Source organism: Mastomys coucha, unplaced genomic scaffold (assembly GCF_008632895.1).
Source record: "Mastomys coucha isolate ucsf_1 unplaced genomic scaffold, UCSF_Mcou_1 pScaffold16, whole genome shotgun sequence".
Lineage (NCBI taxonomy): Eukaryota > Metazoa > Chordata > Mammalia > Rodentia > Muridae > Mastomys > Mastomys coucha.
The window spans coordinates 107523949-107530097 of NW_022196898.1; the positions used below are offsets into that span (position 1 = coordinate 107523949).

The 6149-nt window shown below is 38.7% G+C and overlaps 1 protein-coding gene across 1 annotated transcript in view; it reads left to right on the forward strand.

Moving 5' to 3' along the window:
* Wls (Wnt ligand secretion mediator) overlaps nt 1-3824 on the forward strand; it is a 107391-nt gene extending 103567 nt beyond the window's left edge. The window contains exon 13 of the mRNA XM_031375998.1: nt 3612-3824. The gene's annotated coding sequence lies outside the window, so the exon portion shown is untranslated. The remainder of the gene's footprint in view (nt 1-3611) is intronic.
* Nucleotides 3825-6149: the final 2325 nt, after the last annotated feature.

Consider the following 6149-nt stretch of genomic DNA (forward strand, 5'->3'; position numbering starts at 1 on the left):
GCTTCATCCCAGGGATGCAGGGATGGTTCAATATGCAGAAATCCATCAACGTAATTCACTATATAAACAAACTTAAAGGAAAAAAAACATATGATCATTTCATTAGATGCTGAGAAAGCATTTAACAAAATCCAACATCCCTTCATGATAAAAGTCTTGGAAATATCAGTAATTCAAGGCCCATACCTAAACATAGTAAAAGCAATATACAGAAAACCACTAGCCAACATCAAACTAAATGGAGAGAAACTTGAAGCAACCCCACTAAAATCAGGGACTAGACAAGGCTTACCACTCTCTCCCTACCTATTCAATATTGCACTTGAAGTCCTAGCCAGAGCAATTAGACAACAAAAGGAGATCAAAGGGATATGAATTCTAAAGGAATGAGTCAGATTATTACTATTTGCTGATGGTATGATAGTATATTTAAGTGACCCCAAAAATTCCACCAGAGAGCTCCTAAACCTGATAAACAGCAAAGTAACTGACTATAAAATTAACTCAAACAAATCAGTGGTCTTCCTCTACACAAAGGATAAACAGGCTTAGAAAGAAATTAGGGAAACAACACCCTTCACAATAGTCACAAATAATATAAAATACCTTGGTGTTACTCTAACTAAGCAAGTAAAAGATCTGTTTGACAAGAACTTCAGGTCTCTGAGGAAGGAAATTGAAGAAGATCTCAGAAGATGGAATGGTCTCCCATGCTCATGGATTAAGATAGTAAAAATGGCCATCTTGCCGAAAGCAATCTACAGAATCAATGCAATCACCATCAAAATTCCAATTCAATTCTTCACAGACTTAGAAAGAGCAATTTGCCAATTCATCTGGAATAACAAAAAACCTAGGATAGCCAAAACTATTCTCAACAATAAAGGAACCTCTGGTGGAATCACCATCCTGGACCTTAAGCTGTACTACAGAGCGATTGTGATAAAAACTGCATGGTATTGGGTACAGTGACAGGCAAGTAGATCAGTGTTATAGAATTGAAGACCCAGAAATAAACCCACAAACGTATGGCCACTTGATCTATGACAAAGGAGCTAAAACAATCCAGTGTAAAAAAGACAGCATTTTCAACAAATGGTGCTGGCTCAACTGGCAGTTTGCATGTAGAAGAATGCAAATCTATCCATTCCTATCTCCTTGTTCAAAGCTCAAGTTCAAGTGGATGAAGGACCTCCACATAAAACTGAATACACTGAAACTAATAGAAAAGAAAGTTGGGAAGAGCCTGGAACACATAGACACAGGAGAAATTTTCCTGAACAGAACAACACTAGCTTATGCTCTAAGATCAAGAATTGACAAATGGGACCTCATAAAGTTGCAAAGCTTCTGTAAGGCAAAAGACACTGTCAATAGGACAAAATGGCAACCAACAAATTGGGAAAAGATCTTTACCAATCCTATATCTGATAGAGGGCTAATATTCAATGTATACAAAGAACTCAAGAAGTTAGACTCCTGAGAACCAAATAACCCTATTAAAAAATGGGGTACAGAGCTAAACAAATAATTCTCAACTGAATACCAAATGCCTGGGAAATGCAAATAAAAACAACCCTGAGATTCCACCTCACACCAGTCAGAATGGCTAGGATAAAAAACTCAGGTAACAGCAGATGCTGGAGAGGTTGTAGGGAAAGAGGAACACTCCTTCATTGCTGGTAGGATTACAAGCTGGTACAACCACTTTGGAAATCAGTTTGGTGGTTCCTCAGGAAATTGGACATAGTACTACCAGAGGACCCAGCTATACCACTCCTGGGCTTATACCCAGAAGACATTCCAACATGTAATAAGGACACATGCTCCACCATGTTCATAGCAGCCTTATTTATAATAGCCAGAAACTGGAAACAACCCAGATGTCCCTCAACAGAGGAATGGATACAGAAAATGTAGTACATCTACACAATGGAGTACTACTCAGCTTTTAAAAACAATGAATTTATGAAATTCTTAGGGAAATGGATGGATCTAGAGAATATCATCCTGAGTAAGGTAACCCAATCACAAAAGAACACACATGGTATGCATTCTCTGATAAGTAGATATTAGCCCAGAAGATCAGAATACAAAAAGTATAATCCACAAACCACAAGAAACTCAAGAAGAAGGAAGACCAAAGTGTGGATACTTCATTCCTTCTTAGAAGGGGAACAAAATACTCATGGAAGGAGTTGCAGAGACAAACTATGGAGCAGAGACTGAAGTAAGGACAATCCAGAGACTGCTCCACCTGGGAATCCTTCCCATATTCAATCATCAAATCCAGACACTATTGTAGATGCCAGCAAGTGCTGGCTGACAGGAGCCTGATATAGCTGATATCTTCTGAGAGGCTCTGACAGTACCCGACTAATACAGAAGTAGAGGCTCACAACCATCCATTGGACTGAGTTGAGGGTCCCCAGTGAAGGAGCTAGAGAAAGGACCCAAGGAGCTGAGGGGGTTGCAGCCCCTTAGGATGAACAACAATATGAACTAACTAGTACCCTCAGAGCTCCCAGGGACTAAACCACCAACCAAAGTGTACACATAGTGAGACTCATGGCTCCAGCAGCATGTGTATAGTAGAGGATGGCTAAGTCAGTCATCAATGGAAAGAGAGTCCCTTGGCCCTGTAAAGGTTCTATGCCCCAGTGTAGGGGAATGCCAGGGCCAGTAAGCAGGAGAGGGTCAGGTGGTGAGCAGGGGGAGTAGGGAAGGAACAGGGGTTTGTTTTTGGGTTTTTTTTTTTCTTATTTTTATTTTTTTTCTTTTTGGGGGGTGGGGGAACTGGGAAATGAGATGTCGTATGCCATGTAAATAAAGAAAGTATATAATAAAGGAGAAAAAACTATTAGAGATAATCATATCTGTGGAAAAAATAGCTATGAATACCTTTTTGACATACATATCACTACTAAAATAAATCTTATAAAATCTAAATGATATTTCAGAAAAGATTACAATTGTCTACCTATAAAATAAAATTCACTAGTATATTCAACAAATACACAGATAATAAAATCACTTTCATTTGGCTACCATATTGGTTTTTTTGTTTTGTTTTGTTTTGTTTTATAATGTATGTTATGTCCACATTTTCCCCTTTGGGGAAGAAAATGTTCATCAAAATAAGGTAAGTAATTCCACCCATGACCCTCACGTGTTTTTATCATTTCTCAGAACTGAGAAAATTCATTCTAACAATTCTAGTGCCTGAGTTCAAGCCATATAGGGCTTGTGCAAGGGACTCTGGAAACTGAACTCCCAATGCAATATACAGGGTGAAGCATGCAACTGCCCTTTAGCTCCACCATTCTAGACACTTCCTCCTGTCAGGGCATCACTGAGGCTAACAGAGGAAGTAGAAATATTTGTGTGTGGATCCTGAGAAACAGGTACTATGTAAAGAGATCTTCTACACCTCTTAAGTAGCTATTTTAGTGTAGGATTTTGATCAGGGAAGGTGAGTGAGTGAGTGAGTGAGTGAGTGAGTGAGTGAGCGAGCGAGCACATTTTTCTGATTTTTGTCTCACTCTGAATGATACATGGGCCAGTGTTCTCCAGAAATGCCTTCTTGATTTGGGTTTACTTTCTTCCTGCAGGCATTCATCCTCAGGGCAGGTGATGAAGCCAAGTTGCTGGTGCATGCTGACTCTCATGAATATGCTTTCGTATCTTTATCTCCCAGGATCAATTTTATCCTTACACGTTTACAAGAACATTTCTGACTTGTATAAATTTACTTTTACCATGTATTAGTTACTTTTATATTTCTGTGATAAAACACCATGTGAAATACAATTTTTAGAAGGAAAGTATTATTTTGGTTTATTTTTCATGGTGGGGAGGTGGGGAGGCATGTCAGCAATATGCAGGTATGATGGCAAGAACAAAAAAGTGAGGGCTCACATCTCAACCACAAGCACAAAGAAGAGCGAGAAAACTGGAAGGGTAAGGTTTTAAACTGGACTTCAGAGAAATATTAACTTAGCATAACTTCACCTCATAATGCTCCCCAAGCAGATACACCAACTATATACAAATATCATTTCTCATGTAAACCACTGCATTATTTCTTCTGAGAACTAAATGATTTCTTTTTTTTTTTAAAGATTTATCTATTCATCATATGTAGTAAGTACACTGTAGCTGTCTTCAGACACCCCAGAAGAGGGCATCAGATCTCATTACAGATGGTTGTGAGCCACCATGTGGTTGCTGGGATCTGAACTCAGGACCTTCGGAAGAGCAGTCAGTGTTCTTAACCACTGAGCCACCTCTCCAGGCCCTGAATGATTTCTTGTTATATAGAGATTTCTTCTTTGGAAACTACATCAGTAGCCCCTTTTCTGCTGATATCAGAGGGTTCTTCCAGGGATGTGTATTATGTGTAAAGAGTTTTCACTTTTCTCACCAATGTACTTACTCTCAGAGTTAGGAATGTCCATTAGTGTGTACCAGGCCCTTCCTTTCTAACTTTCCATTTTTATACTGACTGTCCTTTCCCATAGCACCATGTGCACTTCCTCTACAGTTTCCCTATTATTGCTGATTATCTTCAATTTCGTTTCTCATTCTCCCAAAATACTGCACTAAGGCTAAATAATAAGTAAGAATAAAACAGTGTTCTGATTGGAATGGATTAATGTGAAAATGACCCTTTTATGTGGTTGTTTGAATAGGTATAGCCTCCATAGATTCCTTGCCAAAAGGAAGTTTCATTATTAGGAGGTGTGGCCTTGATAGAGGAAGTATGCCTCTGTGGACAGGTTTTTAGGACTTATATGTTCAAGCTACTCCCAGTGTAGCTCACAGTTGCTTCTGCTGCCTTTGGATCAAGTTATATAACTCTCAGCTTCTTCTCCACCACCATGTCTGTCTTCATGTCTCCATGACAATACTGGATTAAACCTCTGAAACTGTATGCCAGCCCCAATTAAATGGTTTCCTTTGTAAGAGTTGGCATGGTCATAGTTTCTCTTCAAAGCAATAAGACACTGAGCTAAGGGACAATACATAGAAAATTCTACTACATTTTTTATTATTTTTTATGAATTAGGACCATGCCACTGCTAACACACTTAGACATTTAAATGTTATCTATATTGTGTATTCAACAATATTTTTCATCCTTTTTTATATAAGACATGATCTCACACTGCAGCCTATTATTCACAGGAATCCTAATGTTTAGCTTCTTAAACAAGTGCTACATACAAGCCACCATGCCTGGCTCCTTTTTTTAAATCTTAGTTTTAGAAATTTACATTTAGCTGGGCGGTGGTGGCGCACACCTTTAATCCCAGTGCTTGGGAGACGGAGGCAGGTGGATTTTGAGGCCAGCCTGGTCTACAGAGTGAGTTCCAGGACAGCCAGGGCTATACAGAGAAACCCAGTCTGAAAAAAACAAACAAAACAAACAAAAAAACAAAAAAACAAAAACAAAAACAATACAAAAAAGAAAGACAAAAAGAAAGAAAGAAAGAAAGAAAGAAAGAAAGAAAGAAAGAAAGAAAGAAAGAAAGAAAAGAAATTTAGCTTCCCTTGTACTTTTGCTATGTCTAGTACTTTGTACAAATATACAATAATTAAAATATATATATATAAAACGAACTAGTTATGAGCTCTTACTGTTCTTGCAAAGGAACCAAGACTGTTCTTAGCACCCATGTTTGTTAGGAAACTCACAAGTACATGTAACTCCAGGCTGGGAGTGCCGATGCCATCCAATAGAATCTACAAGCTCATGTACAGACTTCCCATCTCAGTTAGATAATTAAAGTTCAAAATTTTTATGTAAAGAATGTCATCACAGCTTAATGCATGGTAAAATACGGAACTTTTTAGTAACTTTCCTCTAATATTACATGCTCAAAGATATTGGTCATATTTCAAACCACATGATAGGATGAAATGAGGTATAAAACAAAATATCTATTAAGTAGAGTTAGCCTTAAGACTATGGTAAGAGGTAAAGTTCAGGATCAGGGTGAAAGGGTTAGGGTTAGTGAAAGGATTACTGTAAGTATCAGGTCAGGGTCAGGTTCGGGGTCTGGGTCAGAGTTAGGCGGTCAGGCTCGGGGTCAGGGTCATGTCCAGTCGGGGTCGGGGTCGGGGTCGGGGTCGAAGTCAGACAGGGT